Raw genomic sequence first — 22432 nt, forward strand, 5'->3', positions numbered from 1 at the left:
AAAGAGGGAGAGAAAGTAATAAATAGATAACTTCAACAGAATGCCATACGGGCTTTGATGCACAGGGAAGGGACCCAGCCACCCCTGGGAGTCAGCAGTAACTTTCCAAACAAAAGGATGACTGAAATGAATCTTGAAGGATGATTAGGGGTAGGCCAGGTGAAGAAATAAGGGTAATACATTTCCTGATTTTTACATGTGAGGAAATGGAAGCCCAGACACAAGGCTAAAGTCACATAGCTGCTTTGAAAAAACAGGGTGGCAGCTCGACAGCTAATGAACTTTTATTATCCCCTGCTGTCCTCAAAGATTATTCCTCATTTTTTATCAGGCAATAGGCAATGCTACTATTATCTCTTATTTACACATTTATTATTCTTCTTTTATTATTTTTAAAAAATCTGAAGTCATTAAGCATTGGGCATTCAGGGACATAATACATAAAAATAGCGTCACAAGAGTATCTCTTTGCTAAGATGGACACGGCACATCACAAAGTATTTAAAGGGTTAATAAATCACTTGGAAATTTAAATGTCATTTTCTGTTAGAGTTTATTGAAAGACTTATCATGATTATAGACAAAGTTCCAACAAGGTCAACACCAATGCTCCAAAGGCATGAGCAGGTAAGCTAAAGAGAGATCAAATAAATTGTTTAAATGTTACAGCATAGGTAGTTCTCACGAATGTCTCTGCAACCAGTCTAACTTCCATTAACATAGTTAGAAATTCTCTGATATGAAGAAAATTACTATAACTTCAGATATTACTCTAAGGAGCTATTGCTGTAGAATAGAAATGAAGAGATGTAGATAAATGTGCTAATGTTCAGCTTACTCACATAAAGAGTGCATATAGGAACTGAAAACAGAAGAAATTCAAGAAAATCATGCCCAAGATTTCAGTCCAGTTGCAACACTTTCTACGGTATAGTACATTCATATACATTTTAATAGAGATTCAGTATGGTTTAGTGGACAATACTCAGGATTGGGAAGTGAGGTAACAAGGAGTTTATCAAAAGAGCAAAATATTACTACAGTATTCTTGGTTGGTTAGAGTATGATTTTTATAGGACAGTAACACCACCACCACCACCTCCGCCACATGTATTTAGTGTCACTAGACTAAAGACACTAGGATGGTTGCTGGGGAAAATGGAGAAGAATATGCTCTATAGCTGCCAGTGGTCTAGTGGAGGTGAAGGTAGCAGTAACACACAGCTAAATAAATAACTACCGTAATTCATCCAACAAACATTTAGGGAGTGCCTGCTCTGTCTCTGGTGACAGCTAAAGAAATCTAAGCAAGAGGTGCAAGTGAGGATTGGAACTAAGGAAAAGAAAAGGTGCTAATAGCTTCTTGCATTTCAAATACAGTTGTTTTCCAGTTCTCACCTGAGGCAGAAGCAAGCAGTGGGACAGGGTACCAAGATCAATGACAGGCCAGGATCAGAATCACTGACGTCAATATTATTAACATTATTGAATCTTATCAAATTGAGGGATTATTTTTGGGCTGAGAAAATGGATATTTTTCTACAGAATTTGACTAAAAAGGAAACTAACACTTGAGGTTTAATTACTTGAAAAACCAACTAAAGTTGCATAAATAAAATTTTGACCAGAATTTTTTAAAAGTACTCAGAATCACCCTTAGGATACTGTCTTAATTCAAACAAATCCCTAGCCATGTGGCAAGTGCTTTTCAATATTTAAAGCATATCTGAGGATATGGTTGATTCATCACACTTTTGAACCAATATAATGATCACTAGGCATGTAGCATTTATCCAAGTGTTGAAAAATGTTTCCTCATTAGGGGAGGATACAAGTTTTCTGAGGCCTGAAACTGACATGATTTGGGAAGCCTTCTTTACAGAAACACAAAATTATGATCTCTTCACAGTACCCATAATTTCACAGAGAGAATTTTGTGTACAGAGTAGAATTTTACAGAAATAATTTCATTGAGAAAATTATAGATACAAGAGAAAGATAATTTAATCTTTCCAATGTCTTGGCTGATAGAATTTTATTGTTCTCCTTGTTGTTATAGTTGAGAAAAGATCCTTTCATTTTAACAACTTGTTTTTGGTAACGCCACATAAAATTTTCATACTGTATCAAATTCATGAAAACCTTTATCAAGTTTCTTATGAGTTATAGGATTTAGAGGAATTTTCCACAGATTAGCCTCTGGCTCCATACATTCAAACCCAGTTTCTCTTCCACAATCGACGTATTTACAGTATCTGGTGACAGATACTATAACATGGTGTGACTCTGACCCTACAACTTGCAGTTACACTGTCAGGCGAGCCAGCAATAGGATCATTCTTAGGAGGCATTCCCATCGTGGAACAGCTACGAAAAACATAACCAGCAATGAAAGTGACTGTGGATGATGTAAATATTTCCCACTCAAACTAAACAAAGTGTATCCCCAAATCAATTTTCCTTTACATGATCCCCAAATGCCCACATTATTCCAACATGATACATAAAGGTGAAAAGTCATGGAGAAGAAGTTGGAATACAGACCATTGGAGATTGGTTCAAAATGGTGGAGAAGAAGGACGTACTCTCACTCCCTCTTGCAAGAGCACCGGAATCACAACTAACTGCTGAACAATCATCGACTGGAAGACACTGGAACTCACCATAGAAAATACCCCACATCCAAAGACAAAGTAGAAGCCACATGAGACGGTAGGAGGGGCACAATCACAATAAAATCAAATCCCATAACTGCTGGGTGGGTGACTCACAAACTGGAGAACACTTATACCACGGAAGTCCACCCACTGGAGTGAAGGTCCTGAGCCCCAGGTCAGGCTTCCCAACATGGGGGTCCGGCAACAGGAGGAGGAGTTCCTAGAGAATCACACTTTGAAGGCTAGCGGGATTTGACTGTAGGACTTCAACAGGACTGGGGGAAACAGAGACTCAACTCTTGGAGGGGACAAACAGAGTAGTGTGTGCATCGGGACCCAGGGGAAGGAGCAGTGACCCCATAGGAGAATGAACCAGACCTACCTGCTAGTGTTGGAGGGTCTCCTGCAGAGGCGGGGGGTGGCTGTGTCTCACAGTGAGGACAAGGACACTGGCAGCAGAAGTTCTGGGAAGTACTCCTTGGCATGAGCCCTCCCAGAGTCCACCATTAGTCCCATCAAAGAGCCCGGGTAGGCTCCAGTGTTGGCTTGACTCAGGCCAAACAACCAACAGGGAGGGAATCCAGCCCCACCCATCAGCAGACAAGCAGATTAAAGTTTTACTGAGCTCTGCCCACCAGAGCAACCGCCAGCTCTACCCACCACCAGACCCTCCCATCAGGAAACTTGCACAAGACTCTTAGATAGCCTCATCCACCAGAGGGCAGACAGCAGAAGCAGGAAGAACTACAATCCTGCAGCCTGTGGAACAAAAACCACATTCAGAGAAAGACAAGATGAAAAGGCAGAGGGTTATGTACCAGATCTTATCTTTATTTTTTCAAGATAAAACCCCAGAAAAACAACTAAATGAAGTGGAGATAGGCAACCTTCCAGAAAAAGAATTCAGAATAATGATAGTGAAGATGATCCAGGACCTCAGAAAAGGAATGGAGGCAAAGATCGAGAAGATGCAAGAAATGTTTAACAAAGACCTAGAATTCAATAACAAACAAACAGATGAACAATACAATAACTGAAATGAAAAATACACTAGAAAGAATCAATAGCAGAATAACTGAGGCAGAAGAACGGATAAGTGACCTGGAAGACAGAATGGTGGAATTCACTGCCACGAACAGAATAAAGAAAAAAGAATGAAAAGAAATGAAGACAGCCTAAGAGACCCTGGGACAACATTAAACGCAACAACATTCGCATTATAGGGGTCCCAGAAGGAGAAGAGAGAGAGAAAGGACCCGAGAAAATATTTGAAGAGATTATGGTCAAAAACTTCCCTAACATGGGAAAGGAAATAGCCACCCAAGTCCAGGAAGCACAGAGTCCCATAAAAGATAAACCCAAGGAGAAACACACCGAGACACATAGTAATCAAATTGGCAAAAATTAAAGACAAAGAAAAATTATTGAAAGCAGCAAGGGAAAAACAACAAATAACATACAAGGGAACTCCCATAAGGTTAACAGCTCATTTCTCAGAAGAAACTCTACAATCCAGAAGGGATTGGCAGGACATATTTAAAATGATGAAAGGGAAGAACCTACAAGCAAGATTACTCTACCTGGCAAGGATCTCATTCAGATTCGATGGAGAAATCAAAAGCTTTACAGACAAGCAAAAGCTAACAGAATTCAGCACCACCAAACCAGCTCTACAACAAATGCTAAAGGAACTTCTCTAAGTGGGAAACACAAGAGAAGAAAAGGACCTACAAAAACAAACCCAAAACAATTAAGAAAATGGGAATAGGAACATACATATCGATAATTACCTTAAACGTGAATGGATTAAATGCTCCAACAAAAAGACACAGGCTCACTGAATGGATACAAAAACAAGACCTATATACATGCTGTCTACAAGAGACCCACTTCAGACCTAGGGACACATACAGACTGAACATGAGGGGATGGAAAAAGATATTCCATGCAAATGGAAATCAGAAGAAAGCTGGAGGAGCAATACTCATATCAGATAAAACAGACTTTAAAATAAAGAATGTTACAGGAGACAAGGAAGAACACTATATAATGATCAAGGGATCAATCCAAGAAGATATAATGATTAGAAATATATATGCACCCAACAGAGGAGCACCTCAATACATAAGGCAACTGCTAACAGTTATAAAAGAGGAAATCAACAGTAACATAATAATAGTGGGGGACTTTCTTTACACCTCACTTACACCAACAGACAGATCATCCAAACAGAAAATTAATAAGGAAACAGAAGCTTTAAATGACACAACAGACCAGATAGATTTAATTGATATTTATAGGACATTCCATCCCAAAACGGCAGATTACACTTGCTTCTCAAGTGCACACGGAACATTCTCCAGGATAGATCACATCTTGGGTCACAAATCACGCCTCAGTAAATTTAAGAAAACTGAAATCATATCAAGCATCTTTTCTGACCACAACACTATGAGATTACAAATCAATTACAGGGAAAAAAACGTAAAAAACACAAACACATGGAGGCTAAACAGTACGTTACTAAATAACCAAGAGATCACTGAGGAAATCAAAAAATTCCTAGAGACAAATGACAATGAAAACACTATGATCCAAAACCTACGGGATGCAGCAAAAGCAGTTCTAAGAGTGAGAGGAAAAAGAAGAATCTCAAATAAACAATCTAACTTTACACCTAAAGGAACTAGAGTAAGAAGAACAAGCAAAACCCAAAGTTAGCAGAAGGAAAGAAATCATAAAGATCAGAGCAGAAATAAATGAAATAGAAACAATAGCAAAGATCAATAAAACTAAAAGCTGGTTCTTTGAGAAGATAAACAAAATTGATAAACCATTAGCTAGATTCATCAAGAAAAAGAGGGAGAGAACTCAAATCAATAAAATTAGAAATGAAAAAGGAGAAGTTACAACAGACAGGGCAGAAATACAAAGCATCCTAAGAGACTACTACAAGCAACTCTATGCCAATAAAATGGACAAACCAGAAGAAATCAACAAATTCTTAGAAAGGCATAACCTTCCAAGACTGAACCAGGAAGAAATAGAAAATATGAACAGACCAATCACAAGTAATAAAATTGAAAGTGTGATTAAAAATCTTCCAACAAACAAAAGCCCAGGACCAGATGGCTTCACGGGAGAATTCTATCAAACATTTAGAGACGAGCTAACACCCAACCTTCTCAAACTCTTCCGAAACATTGTAGAGGAAGGAACACTCCCAAACTCATTCTATGAGGCCACCATCACCCTGATACCAAAACCAGACAAAGATACTACAAAAAAAGGAAATTACAGACCAATATCACTCATGAATATAGATGCAAAAATCCTCGACACAATACTAGCAAACAGAATCCAACAACACATTAAAAGGATCATACACCATGACCAAGTGAGGTTTATCCCAGGGATGCAAGGATTCTTCAGTATATGCAAATCAATCAATGTGATGCACCATATTAACAAACTGAAGGAGACAAACCATATGATCATCTCAATAGATGCAGAAAAAGCTTTTGACAAAATTCAACACCCATTTATGATAAAAACTCTCCAAAAAGTGGGCACAGAGGGAACCTACCTCAACATAATAAAGGCCACATATGACAAACCCACAGCAAACATCATTCTCAATGGTTAAAAACTGAAAGCATTTCCTCTAAGATCAGGAGCAAGACAAGGATGCCTACTCTCACCACTACTATTCAACATAGTTTTGGAAGTCCTAGCCACAGCAATCAGAGAAGAAAAGGAAATAAAAGGAATACAAATTGGAAAAGAAGAAGTAAAACTGTCACTGCTTGCAGATGACATGATACTACACATAGAGACTCCTAAAGATGCCACCAGAAAACTACTAGAGCTAATCAATGAATTTGGTAAAGTTGCAGGATACAAAACTAATGCACAGAAATCTCTTGCATTCCTATACACTAATGATGAAAAATCTGAAAGAGAAATTAAGGAAACACTCGCATTTACCACTGCAACAAAAAGAATAAAACACCTAGGAATAAACCTACCTAGGGAGACAAAAGGCCTGAATGCAGAAAACTATAAGACACTGATTAAAGAAATTAAAGATGATACAAAACAAATGGAGAGATATACCATGTTCTTGGATTGGAAGAATCAACATTGTAAAAATGAGTATACTACCCAAAGCAATCTACAGATTCAATGCAATCCCTATCAAATTACCAATGGCATTTTTTACAGAGCTAGAACAAAAAATCTTAAAATTTGTATGGAGACACAAAAGACCCTGAATAGCCAAAGCAGTCCTGAAGGAAAAAAACGGAGCTGGAGGAATCAGACTCCCTGACTTCAGACTATACTACAAAGCTACAGTAATCAAGACAATATGGTACTGGCACAAAAACAAAATATAGATCAATGGAACAGGATAGAAAGCCCAGAGATAAACCCACGCACCTATGGTCAACTAATCTATCACAAAGGAGGCAAGGATATACAATGGAGAAAAGACAGTCTCTTCAATAAGTGATGCTGGGAAAACTGGACAGCTACATGTAAAAGAATGAAATTAGAACAGTCCCTAACACCATACACAAAAATAAACTCAAAATGGATTAGAGACTTAAATGTAAGACCGGACACTATAAAACTCTTAGAGGAAAACATAGGAAGAACACGATTTGACATAAATCACAGCAAGATCTTTTTTGATCCACCTCCTAGAGTAATGGAAATAAAAACAAAAATAAACAAATGGGACCTAATGAAACTTAAAAGCTTTTGCACAGCAAAGGAAACTACAAACAAGATGAAAAGACAACCCTCAGAATGGGAGAAAATATTTGCAAATGAATCAATGGACAAAGGATTAATCTCCAAAATATACAAGCAGCTCATGCAGCTCAATATTAAAAAAACAAACAACCCAATTTAAAAATGGGCAGAAGACCTAAATAGACATTTCTCCAAATAAAATACACAGATGGCCAAGAAGCACATGAAAAGCTGCTCAACATCACTAATTATTAGAGAAATGCAAATCAAAACTACAATGAGGTATCACCTCACACCAGTTAGAATGGGCATCATCAGAAAATCTACAAACAACAAATGCTGGAGAGGGTGTGGAGAAAAGGGAACCCTCTTGCACTGTTGGTGGGAATGTAAATTGATACAGCCACTATGGAGAACAGTATGGAGGTTCCTTAAAAAACTAAAACTAGAACTACCCTATGACCCAGCAATCACACTACTGGGCATATACCCTGAGAAAACCATAATTCAAAAAGACACATGCACCCCAATGTTCATTGCAGCACTATTTACAATAGCCAGGACATGGAAGCAACCTAAATGCCCATCGACAGACGAATAGATAAAGAAGATGTGGTACATATATACAATGGAATATTACTCAGCCATAAAAGGGAACAAAATTGGGTCATTTGTAGATGCATGGATGGATCTAAAGACTGTCATACAGAGTGAAGTAAGTCAGAAAGAGAAAAACAAATATTGTATATTAATGCATATATGTGGAACCTAGAAAAATGGTACAGATGAACCGGTTTGCAGGGCAGAAATAGAGACACAGATGTAGAGAACAAACGTATGAACACCAAGGGGGTAAAGTGGCAGTGGCGGGGGTGGGGGGGGGTGGTGGTGGGATGAATTGGGAGACTGGGATTAACATATGTACGCTAATATGTATAAAATGGATAACTAATAAGAACCTGCTGTATAAAAAAATAAATAAAATAAAATTCAAAAAAAAGTTGGAATACAAATAGTGATACTAATCATTCTGCAAATCTAACAAAAACACATGCCCATGTGATCACTTAACTAGGACTCAACCAACGCCATGGAATGGACTTAAGCTTCCCTCACGTCAAGGTAAAATTACCTCTGGTTCTCAACAAAACTTTTTAATTTTTGTGACCTGAACGTTCAGGTGGTTGCACTGGCCATCAGTTAACCTAAACTATTATGTTCTGTAAATCTATTTTAACAGTTCTTTTAAAACTTACATGGTAATGGCTGTATCTACAAAATGAATCTTCAGCACAATGTATGAACACCTCTGGACACTCCGTCAGAGACGGAAGAAGGGTATGAACACATGGAGGGCTGCTAAGTGGCCAAAAACACTAAATTATGAACCAAAAAATTAGAAGAAAAGAAACTTCATGGATTTTGTAATTTGGAGACATACATTAATATCCCATAAAGTGGGCTGGCAGGACTGTGAAGCTTTACTGATTTTCCACCTTCGTTCTAATTTTTTTAAGCCAAGGGGAGTAATACCACCACCCTGCTGACACAGCATATTGATCCCAGTTCTTGAGAATTAAATTATACTGTTCTACTTTACTATGAAAACCGGGTGGTTTATTAAGTTCTTTAACATGTATCCTCCCAAAATGGCATACATTATCAAACTTCATTTATCTCTTATGATTGTCTTATAGTGTGTTTAGTGAAATAAATCACCATGACACAACAAGAAATAGTAACACAATAGAAATAGCTGCATTAAATAGTAAAGTGCCATTTTAACATTATCCCAACAACCTTAAGTCCCACCGAAAAAATAAGATATGGAAGATGCTCCTGCGAAAGCATCAGAAATACATGCGTTTGTAACTGCAGATTCAGAATGCTAAACAGAATTCTGATGTAGGGACCCCACAGAATTTGATCAAACATATCCATCTGTTTGCCTTCATGTAAATAATGCTCAGGCAACCAATACCAGGACCTCTTCTAGGACAGGCTCTGAGACTTTCATTACATCTGTCACTTCCCCTGTTTACAGCTGCCTCATCAGTAACTCATGGGGTTTTCTTCCAAAACAATCCAACAGCATCCTGATTAAATGGCACCAGGGAAAAGCTCTTTTTCTATCTCTTCTCTCTCCACCTGATTTCTGCCTCAGTCACTAATATTAATAGCCAAGGTAATGCCCTCTTCATGGAAGCATGGAAACACTTTAAGAAAACCCTTTTGGTTTTTCATTTCTGCCTCTTGAACCCCGAGGGGACTATTTCACAAGCAAATGTGAGCACCTCCCAGCAAGTGCTCACACTCTGAGAAGCAAGAGGCTCTCCCACTTTCTACCGCTCACACGTGGCTTACGAAATGCAGTCATCAATGCTCGGCATCCAACCATTTGAAGCAGTCTGTACTACTGATGCCGCTAACAAAATCTCTGAGGGAAAGAGCAGTACACGTTGACCCTTATCTGTAGGTGGATTAGGTTGTTTCTGTAGCTGCATCTTACTTACTGGCTGCAAAGTAGCTCTGACCTGACAGAGGGATGAAGCCGGCAGCAGTCAAGTAGGGAAATCTGATCTCCAGAAACTGGAGGATGCATTGCTGCTGGTTATGCCATTGGCCTATTGCTCCATTTTCTGGGCTCTTTCCCCTTCCCGTGAATATGTCAGGTCTTCACATCCACGAAAGGTAAAATATGGAATTCCACTGACATAATATATCAATAGAATTGGAAACAGGCAAACTTTCCCTAGTTTGCAGGATTTTACATTTAGTAATGATAAATCTATAGCACAGATATAGGATAAAATAAAAAATGATAAAATATAACAGATATATTTAATTATATATATGTATGTGTGAACTTATAAATAAAAGTAATTACATGTATATCCACATATATGACACACACACACATTTCTATTTAGTTTCTTCTACTGGCAGCAATATTTTTCGGTACTACTCTTTGTTGCTGGAGGACCTTAGACCTTAGTATTCTCTACAACAAACTAACACTTTTCCTCCAATTCCCTCTTGTTTAAGCACACTCATCTATTCAGAAAATTAAGTGGAGAAATGATGCACATACTGGCTATCTCAGGTACCTCCAAACACAAATCCTAAAATTTTAAACTGCACGTGTGGGGAATATAGTCAATAACATTGTAATATCTTTATATGGTGAAAGATGGTAACTAGATTTATTATGGTGATGATTTTGTAATGTATAGAAATATCAAACAAGTATATTGTGCACCTGGAACTAACATACTGTTGTAGGTCAATTATACTTAATTTTTTAAAAAGAATAAAATAAAATAAAACTGCACGCGTGGTGTATCTAGCCTGAAGAAATTCAAAGAGAAAGTGTGTGAACACTAAACTTTCTCTGCAACATTTGTGTCTACTAAAGGATATTTTGCTCTGTGAAACTGTTTTTTACATAGTACTTTTCATTTAGTGCATCTAATATGCAGCCTTTAGACTATGAATCAGGACCTGTGTGTGGTACCAAGCAGACTGATTTTGTTAATGAACATTAGATATAAACTTCCTTTTATAGTGTATTACTTTGGAATATGTCTCATCTTTGAAATCTGAGCCACTCATGAAAACAATAAAGGAAAATTAAATCTGAGAAACAACACATCCTAAAATGATGCTGGAAAAACTTCATAATATCCTTCACTAGAACACTGGACAAAAGTTTATCCGAGACTCCATGACAAGACATGTAGCTTCTGAAGAGCAGAAATAGCTCTTTATAAGCTGATTTTATTTCTTTAAGAAATAATCATCAACATTTACCTGCTTCATCTTTTTTCATGAATTTTTCAGTAGCAACGCTGCAAAATAACTTAATGGGAAAAGTTAACTCTGTTACCACATGATTGTGAGATCTCCTCACTGATAAATTAGGGAAGTCACAAACATTTAAGACTATATTACACTTCAGTCACAATGCCCCTTCTCCAGCACTGTCTCCAAAGCTTTGTGTCCTTCCTTGGTCAGGACATGAGAATTCTGAACAGACCCAGCCATGCTCTACAACAATCAGGCCCTGGACAGGTGCTTTTCATGCTAGTTTCTCCCTTCACCTTTGACACAGTTGTCAGGTATTAAGCATGACCTGGATATTTAAATACTTATTCAGTCAAACTCATGAATAAGTGAGGAAAATATCTTTTGAAGATTTGAGAAGCAACAGTTGCGGCATTCTCTGTGATTTCTGATGATCCAACTTTCTGACTGAGCAACCACATGAAACAACAGTGCAGTAAAAGCAACATGAAATCACTCTCCTATGCAACCTTCTCTAGATCTCTAGATCTCTTCACCTAACAAAGGTGTTATTACTTCACAGTTCTAGAAGGCAAATCTGTACTCATCAGATTCTGTGATGTTAAGAAGGAATAGTTCAAAAAAGGCTAAACCTTTTTATTTCCTAGATAGTATAATTTGTGCCACCTGGGACACCCATACAACCCCACCTGGGCCTACACAGACAGACACACAGACGAACACATATACACCAACTGCTGTTGACCCCCAATCAACTCATCACCCCAACTTCCAGACAATTCATTGATCTTTTTTTTTAATTTTATTTATTTATTTATGGCTGTGTTGGGTCTTCGTTTCTGCGCGAGGGCTTTCTCTAGTTGTGGCAAGCGGGGGCCACTCTTCATCGTGGTGCGCGGGCCTCTCACTATCGCGGCCTCTCTTGTTGCGGAGCACAGGCTCCAGACGCGCAGGCTCAGTAGTTGTGGCTCATGGGCCCAGCCGCTCCGCGGCATGTGGGATCTTCCCAGACCAGGGCTCGAACCCGTGTCCCCTGCATTGGCAGGCAGATTCTCAACCACTGCGCCACCAGGGAAGCCCCATTGATCATTTTTTAATATTTTAATGGTCACAGTCATAAAGGTAGTTTCGCAAAGTAGTTTACGGTTTTTACTTAGAGGAGACTCAAATATAATTTAGAATCTTTCTTATTCATCTGCTTAAGTTTCTTCCTTGTAATTAAAACTGTGGCTCTAACCTATAATTCGGTCAAAATCTTAAACAGTGACTGATGCTTCTTACCAAGGAGGCTTATCTAACATGATGTATATTTCAGAGGACAGCACTTCGGTTTTTAAATCACTGGGTCTTTCTGTTCAAAATAATCAGGGGCTGAGCTTCATCTTCTGCAGCTTTCCCATTCTCAAAAGGCTGTTTTCTTTCTTTCCAATAAAACAAGCTGTTCTCCACATATCACGAGCTAAAAAGCAGCCCAAGAATACAGCAAGGGTATCTGGAAATGGGATTGCCTTAACTCCTACACAGGCTAAATCAATTAACCAAAATAGGTAAAATTTCCACGCTCTCCCTTAAACATTGCTAAAGCTATAATATTGCTTAAAATAATGAACAGATCCTTCATAGCAGGCAAATGACTCAATAAGCCAAGAAGACATGATTCCTTTTAAGACTGTCTTTTGTATTCTCACTGCATTCCCGGTGCTTCAGGTAAGGGCAAGAACTTCAGGAACCACGGCACCGTGGAAACACAGCGTCTGTGGGTCTGGAACTGTGCGTGACCGCTCAGAACACTTTCCTAAGGAAAAGAATTGCACAAGGGCATAGTGTACCAGCTGCTGGCTCAGAACCAGCACTGCGTGCTCCAAGGGGGTAATGGTGCTTCTCCTGACACTACCACAGAGGCACTCCTCAGCCAGCTTCCACTATCTTTTCCCTTTTCTACTCCTCTTTCTTCAAATTCTCACTTCCACATGGATTTTGGATGACAGCTTTGAATATATATGCACGTTAATTCTCAGTGAAAAGTCGTTCACCACCACCCCGCCATAAGCGTCCCTCCTGTTTTCAAAATGACAGTGTCTTCAATAGTGGCAATTTTAAGTTAAAAGAAACTGGATTTTAAAAGATCTTATAAAACATTCTCGAAGTTCCTTTCCAATTTCAAGTCTATGAAAATGTATATGGATTCTTAATATTTAAAAAATAGCATCAAGTATTTTATTCAATGGAGGGGAGTAATAAAGTAAAATTCAGCTACATAGAAATGTTATATTAAAACATTCCTTAGTTGTACTAGTAGCAGTAGTATTAATAGTACTAGTAGAGCAGTTGCTATGTGTAAAACATTATTTCCAGTATTTAACATGGTTTGTTTTTTTTTTTCATTTAAATCTCAGAAAAATACTGTGAGGGAAGTGCTTTGACTCACCCACTTTTTACCACCCCACACAGAAGTACATTGTTAGCTTCTGTGTTTCTGGTAAATCTTTACCCTCTTGAGCTAGCTCCAATATTTTCCTACCACTAGTCCTGGAAAAAAATCACATTTCAATCATGGCCTGAGTACCTTTGACTCTCAATTCCTCCAGAATATGAAAGAGTAGTTAGTAATTTACAACATGCTTCATACTTGAGGTTAAATCCCTAATTTCAAATGTCAGAAAGAAACAGACCTAAATGAAGGTTTACACAAAGTATCTCTCATTCTTGGTATCCGGTCAGGTGAGAATCTCATATTTTAAGTATTTTTCCTTTTTAACTGGAAGTGCTTATATCTGGGTACATTAAAAAGCCTTAGAGATTATAACCTATCCAGGCAGGGGTTCACATTTTACGATTTATTGTCTATTGCTTAAAAGATTTAAAATTTTCTGCACAGCATCTTCGAATCTCTAGAGAAGAGAGGCTATATAAAGTCAAAATAAACAAATCCTTGACAGTTTATGTGGTAGCACTTTTGATTTTCCCAATATGCCTTTCCAACTGACTCATGGACACGATTCCATTTAATAAATTAATTTCCGAAAAAGAAAACAAATTTATCCCTAGTGAATGTCATTGTTTCCTACTATGTCAACTAAGTGCTTCCAAAGTTCTGCTTCAAACAAAGGTTTATTTTTAGCAGCAAAAATTTATCTCCTCTGATTTGATGCTTATCATCTTTGCCTCCCTTGATTTTATGACCCCTTATTCTACCTTCCATGCAGTATTTAATTTGCTAAGACTAAAGAGGGCATAACAACCCTTCATTTTCCCAAGACAAACTCAAAGGTAAATAAAATTCTAGAGGCACTTTCCTAAAGGAACAAAGGTTAGTACAAACTTTTCCTTAAGCACTTCGATGAGAAAGAAACAATGCTGGAATTTAGAGAACCAAGTAAAACACTGCTGTTGTCAACAATATAAAACTTATTTTAAAATAATTTTTTCAAAAGCCACAACGCTGTATCTAAAGGTTGACAAAATTCTGAGACTGAAATCCTGCGAGTGGTAACTTCTGGGTTCAGAAAAATAGAAAAACATGCCAAAAAGAGAAAAACCTGAGGAAAGATGTAGGGGAGACCCTACATATAAGAATTAAAGTATACTGGAATTCAGATATATCTGCATTAACTATACATGTTAGCTAGCTACAGGAAGGCTTAAAAATGGTGTTAAATGTACCATCTGGAATCCTGTAAAATGAACTTTTACCTGATGGTTAGTGGCAATTTATTACTAAACACAAGAGAGATGTGTGAGCTATTCTGGACTCAAATAGGACATTATCCTTGCAACAAGACCAATATTCACTAAGCAACGTATCCACTGAACAGTAAAGCAGACCACTGAAATCGTGGTAAAGATCCCATAGCATAATGGATTTCAGTCTGTGAACTGAGAGACTTTATTCCTTCTGTTAATCTCTCCTTACAACTTCTTTCTTCCAGGAAGCCATCCAGTAAGAGTTCTTCCAAAACTTTCAACTTTCATATTTTGTGTCTTAAAAACAGTATACTGCCTATTCATATAGTCCCAAATTCCTGGGTAACTGAGAGTCTACACGTCACCACAAGTTGTGAGAACCCAGAGTTAGGATTTTAATGCTGGGGGGAATCAGGCACTCATTTAAAAATTTCTTTCTATACCATCTTGTCTCTGTGTATATTTTATATATGTGTACATTAACTGAAATTTTATCTGTGTTTATCTAGCATGCTGACCTCCATCTTTCAAATGATCTTTGCATAGTTTTATATAGAAAATGTTCCTCCTCCAGCACTGCCACTACAAATGCCACGAGCAGCAAAACCCCAGGGTCTCCGGACTCTTAGCGCCACCCTGAGGTTGCCTCAGTGCTTCCTGCCATGAGGTAGCAGCTGCCGTCACCTTCCACCATGCAGAAAACCCAGACACAAGAAACCTGCAAGCTCTGCTTCCTAATTTGCCCCCAAATGAATGCATGAAGTCATTGCTGATCCTGACACTCTAATGCCAATATTAGTTATTGAAAAAAGTATTCCACTTCAAGAGGCAATTTAATTTTCTGAGACCTAGTCCATTTTGCACTGAAATGCCATGACAGCTGGCATTCTTAAATGGGCATCTTAAAAAGTTGCCCAAAATGCCCTAAGTGTCTGGATTATTGTCAGAAAGTATCAATCTCAGTGGATCTATCTTATAATAACTGTGAACATATCTTATGATAATGATGAATATATCTTATGATATATTCTGCTAACCATGAATTATGCACATTCCACATCTCCACAATTACATAAAAGAGCAGGGACCAAAATGTAACATAGAAAGTTTCCATCACTGCTAGAACTGACTAGCTAGTTAATAAAATATTGTTATAAAGCAAAGCAAAAAAATATTCCAAATTCTTCAGTCCCTTACTACACTTTCTAACAATGTATGGTTCTGACCAAAACATATTTACTTCTGAAGTTATCCTTTTTCTGTTATTCTTTAAACAAGTGTGAGTGAGCAAATATACGCTTGTGCAGTCCTGGGTGGAGGATGGAGAAAGAAGCATTTTCCTGTCTCTGGCTACAGGAAGTCGATAAGCCTACAGATATCAGGGATAAAATGATTGTGATCAAAGCTGATTTTAACACATTGAAAATGTTTTTCCTCAGTGCTGTTCTTTGGGCAATATATATCAACTGGATCAGTTTGGGTACAACAAGAAGCAAGAGTAGTTTTTGCTACAAATTATATACATTAAGTTATTCATATTCACATACTTAAATATACATTCATGAGGTCTTCATAAAATCTCAGTAAGTTTAGCATAATAAATTTTTTCCTGTTAAGTTTCTCTTTGTTATTTTAGCCCAAAAATAAAATATTAAAATCCAACTGGCAGAAAGTTCTCATCTTTTTGACATGATTCCAGCCAGATGCAAGAGGATTCAGACATGTCCTAAAATATCCCCTAAGGTATTTCTATATCGTAGGTATGCATTCCCATTCTCTCTCACACCTCTCTCTCTCTGTCTCTCTCTCTCATACACACACACACACACACACACACACACACACACACACTCTCTCTCTCTCTCTCTCCTACCTATGCGCCTCTATAGGGTTCGTTCGATTAAAAGAAGATATAACAAAATAACTATACGTGTATGCTTGTGTGAATTTAGTCTCATTTTTTATTTATATATGAGTATCTTGATTTCTTGGACTGCTGAATATATCTGCAAAGGCCCATAGAGAATAGTTTTATACAAGTATTTTTCACTATAATTTGTACTAAAAGCACTTTGTAAGTTAGAACCTGGAAAATGTTTTCAAAGAACTTCAAAGTGTTGCTTCTTTTCTTACAAAACATGGGAAAAGCAGGTTCTAAAACAGTATAAAGATAAGTCATATGGAACTTTAAAATTTTTCTAAGTATTACAAGGTCCCAGGCAATTGGTTCAGTTAAGAGAATTCCCTCAGGGCAATCAGAAAAGAGGCACTGCCAACTCTACTGAGAGTTTTAATGTGTCTGGGTGTTCAAGTTACAGCCCACAGAAAATGGTAGAGTAAAAAGAACTGCCAAGGATTTTAACACCGAAAGTGAACAGAGAATATAATCATTGTTGTCCAGAATTGGTCTCCTAAAGTGAGTGATTATCTAGGGACAGGGTCCAATGTGTCACAGTGGGACATATCCAAAGCCATTATATAGGGACAGCTGATGACAACAGCATTTGGCGTGAAGAAAATGAAATTTCTGACTTCACGTTAGTTATGGGGGAAAAACAACAACAGTAACAACAACAAAAAACTAAATTTCTAAAAACAACACACGCTCAAAAACTGCACCAAATCTAAAAGTACACCAAGATTCGTTACGAACTAGAAGGACCAAAGGAAAAAGCATGCATAACATAAGACAAGGCTCACAAAAGAGGCCATTTTTATACCTACTGTTATTAGAGAAAAGCCACCAAAAAAACATGGAGCACAACGAACATATATACTAAAGAGAAGGAAGGATATAAAGTATAATTCCCAGACAAATTTTGTAGCCACATACACTTTTTTAAAATATCACCAAAAATATGTGAAATCTATACACATCCAGCATAATTCAGATACTCCCTGAAATTACTGATTTGTCTTACTCCAGAGTTAATAATAATACTATAGTATGTTATATTAATAGTATAGAGTAGAGGGGGAAAGTAAGAAGTTAGATGTGATGCTAACAGAAGGTCAGAAAGCACATATCTATTTGCCCACTGAAGAATATCAACCAAAACATACTCTGCCCCTGATATGAGTAAAAGTCCTCTTAATCACTGGTATTAGGGAATCCATTATATACTACAATATCTGAAAAAAACAGGTCATATTAAAGTTAGCGTTCCTTAATATAGGTATTCCAGATATAACTGCTATAGTTTAAGAGAGCTTGAACAATTTCTCTTATTATTTGTGTAACGTTAAATGGTTGTGCTTTCAGCACTGTTCAGTAACATCTTATGTAAGTAAATGAGGAATATCTCATCCCTTCTGCTGTATTCTATTTGTGATAATTGTTTTAAGCAAGTCAGTAAGTCCAGCCCACACTCATGGAGAGAGGGTTACACAACGGTATGAATGTCAGGAAGTGAGGATCCTGGCGGGAGACATCTTAAAGGCCGCCTATCCCAATAGGTAAACTTAAAATTCAGTAAGTTCTATGTATTAACTTTCAGTTTTTGAAAATTGGGAAAAGTAAGCGATCATCAATTGTGTGTTCCACTAAAGCAGAATGTTGAGACTATTGAACTAATGGAATTCTAAAGTTCTTTCCAATCCTAACATGCAGAGAATCTAAGAATTTATGGCATATACCAGACAAAAATATATCAGAATACATGTGTTTAAAAAGACAGGATTAAGTGCAGGAATTCAAAAGGGAAAAATAATATATCATATAGGAAAGAATAAAGGAAATAGGTGTGGACAGGTAGATTTTGGAGTAAAGATTAGGCTAAGGATATACCTGGTAGAGGAAGAGGGGAAAAAGAAGCTGCAGTGGAAGATTGGGTGAGAACAGAGAGGAACATGAATTCTAAGCCAAAGAGACTGAACTAAACTAAACAAACAAAGAGGAGCCACAGAAGATTTTTGAGTAAAGGGAGAACACCTGCAGAGCTGTGATTTAGAAATAGACATTTGGCGGCCACAGACGAACTCAGGGCTAGACTACCAGAGAAAGGGTGAGCAGTTTGGCAGTCACTTGGTCTGAAGGAGGGTCATAGCTGCCAGGACAGAAGGGAGAGGACATGCCCCAGCACTGGGGTTTTGCAGACTTCTCTCCTTTGCCATGCTTTCCACTTGCTCTCTATTTCCAGCTCAAATCTCTCTCCTGACCCACATTTCCAATATGTCCACTCAAATGTCTCCCAATTTACTTATGATGCCTCCTCTCCAACCTGCTTTCCTCTCATATTTCTTCTCATCGCTCCCAGCGCCATGACTGATTCAGTGCCCCAAGACCCTCAGCCTCCCTCATGCCCACCTTTCAATCAGTCCCGCCACCATCATTACCGATTTACCTCCTACCTTCCGTTCCCAATATCCCTGGCTTATGTCACGTCTTCAGAAAGTCTTGCTACCGCAATGTAAAGATGATTGAATTACCTGGAAGTATCTTCCACCCCAACTGATGCCTTGGTCCTGAAGAAGACCCTAGAAGACTTTTGACAATCATATCAAAGGGATGAGTCCGGAAGACCCATGAATGACAGATGTTAGATTTTCTACCAGTCTGACAGAATGGTGGCCTGAGAGTCAATAATTATGTTATTATGATTAATTATGTTAATTTAAGATAATGATGTCAATAATTATCTTAAATAGTAGAAAATAAAGGAAATTATATTGCTCAAACACATGAGATTGTGTTCTCACGTTTATCCGCAGTGTGCATGGGGACCTTTTCAGGGATTGCTGGAAGTCCTTGAACAAGCATAACTGTGACAAAAAGAGATGTCAATCCTTAGAACTGAACCCAATATGCTTTGTGACAGTGATTGTGATTGTGTTGGACATCTGGTATACAGAAATGGGGGGGACACATATTTCTGAAGTATCAGTGGCTTGTGATGAAAATGCGTTCTGCTTTAAATTCCATAAGCAGATAAAGAGTGACTGGTAGAAGGGAGGGAGGGTGAGTCAGCCTGGTTAAATGTGGCTGAAGAGATATATCTTCCTGCGATTCCTAGGTGAATACTTATGAGAGGGAGAGGTGAGGAAAGATGTTTTTCAGATCTCCACCTCAGACTCCAAATTTCTTAAAAAACAAAACAAGACCAAAAAAAAAGAAAAAAATCGGAGCACTTCCTGGAAACGGATGGGTTCTGCCCAAGAAGTTTAGAATCAGAAACTGTAGATCTGACCTGTTTAGAACAGGTTTTGGCAGGTGTGAACAGTGTACCATGCTCTGCTTAAGGCACTGTCGGACTGAGTCCCACACCCAGCAAAAATTCTCCTGAAGCTGGAATTCAGGGCTGGCAAGAGCTGGGGAGGGTGGGGAAAGTTGGCATTTGCCGCTCATTTCTGAGGAGCCAGGGGAACCAAGCACAGACTGGGTGATGCTCGCACCACCAGCTCTGATCCTGGAGATAAGAAGAGCCTTGGCACAGCAGTTCAAAGCTTGTCGTAGTGCTTTTGAACACCAGTAGCAAAGTGACCCCAAAAGGAGGAAGGGGCAACACCCCTTCACCTATGATTTTTCCACCGAAGTAGCAGCCCAGGATCATGCAAAAAACTGTCATTTGGAGAACTAGATCATACCCCACAAGGAGAGCAGAGTCCTGGCTGCCTCACAGAAGGAAAATTTCTTAGATGCCCTAGAGCACTTAGGAAATGCAATCACTCTCCTGGCTTTGCTTGAGGAGAAGAGGAACGTTTGTTGTACCGAGATGGCATCCATGAAGAGAAGCCACAACCCACAGGGAGAAAGCCGAAGAATGCTTGGAGGGGCAATCACTAGGAACTTCAGGGCGTTCAGAGAGTAGAGTATTTCCCCCTCACAGTTAGGACAGCTGAAACCCAGGGAAGGAAGGGAAAGAGGGAAAAATCCTTTGGGAGACGGATCCCTGGTGGGAAGGTGGGCTGGGGATGGTAATTACCTTTCACTCTTACCCTTTGATGTGAAAAAATGTCAGAAAGGTGCCCAATTCTCAACCCAATTCCTAGACTCAGGGAAGACAAGAACTCAGAGAAAAAAGAGAACACAACTGGATCGGTGACCTCCACCAAATTATATTCTGTCTTCCATCTTCTGCCAAAGACCAATGTTCACCTCCCAAAGATTTCAGGACTGATTAAGGATGACAGCAATGGTCAAACTGGTGCTCAGCTTCCACACGGATTCAGCTGTGGTAAGACCACGCTGAGGGGAATTGCCATGCTCAGAAGCTCTTGGTTGGCAAAAACTCCTCTTACAGGTGTAAACACCACAGGAAAGCATCCTGCAGGGTTGCATGTGAAAAAGTTTTAGAAGTCAATCAATATTTATTGAAACTTATGTTCCATTCACCAAGTAACTGCTATGTATATTTACAAAGGAAAGAAAATGATGTTTGTCTTCAAAGACAAACGTAAATATAGCCATATATTTGTCCATGAGAAGATAAGACTCAAAACAAGTTTTCAAAGTAATTTTGAAGTATGATAGTGTATTTACATATTCATATAAGCATGTGTGATTTTCTGCAAATTCACAGTAACTAGAATGAATGAATGAACAAATATATAAGTAACAAAGAGCTAAGCAGCAACTTCTTCATTACCTCTCCCCCAATCACCAATCTGTAGACCTTTAAGTCTGTGGGATGACATCCTAAATTCTACATTTCTACATTTGCAAACAGAAATTTACACAAGAGCTTGTTGTTCATGAATCACAATTCTACTGAGAATCTGGTACTGCCTGAGTTTAATTCCACACCACAAGTTAGCAGCCTTTCCCGCTTTCACTAAAGTTTGATTTTCTCACTTGATGGTCATGCTTGAGAAAAGCAAGGGCAGAATCCTAAAGCCTTGCCTGTTGATTGCAAATGCTGGCTAGTCAGTTAGGATTCCTCTCTAGCTGGTAATGAATTTGATCATACTAATGGTAGATTCCATTGACTGAGGGCTGACCATGTACCAGATACTTTATAAATTAATGATGTTATTTATGTCATCTGTTTATGTTACAGCAATCCTCACAATTTTTTGAGACAGGCTTTATCACCCCCATTTCAGATGAAGAAGCTGTAGTTTGAAAAGACTATCCAAATGTGTGATGAAGAACTCAAACCAGGTTGTCCTGACACCAAAGCCCAGATTCGTGAGGACTGTGCTACACCACGTCCCCACTAGTTCCAGTCTCTGAGACTCCCAAAGCACATTTCAGGTGTTTGCCTAGGAAAATTACACCATACTACATCGCAGAGCTCCAGAGTCTAATGAGAACAGTCAAAACTATGAATGTTAATAAATAAAATCTCTATTGTATGATATAACTAACTTCTTCCTTGACTTTGCCCTCTTTTCTAAAATTGCAGTATTCACCGTGTACAACTTTCCTGGAACAGGAGAGTTCAATTAACTTCTTAAGCACAAACTGTGTAAGTACAAAGTGTGTAACAACTTTCACACACATCATCTCTACCAACATCCCCACCAGGGTCCTCTGACAGAGGTATTATTTTTCCTATTTACTAGTGAAGAAACTGAAGCTTAGAAATATT

Source organism: Balaenoptera musculus, chromosome 10, assembly GCF_009873245.2.
Source record: "Balaenoptera musculus isolate JJ_BM4_2016_0621 chromosome 10, mBalMus1.pri.v3, whole genome shotgun sequence".
NCBI lineage: Eukaryota > Metazoa > Chordata > Mammalia > Artiodactyla > Balaenopteridae > Balaenoptera > Balaenoptera musculus.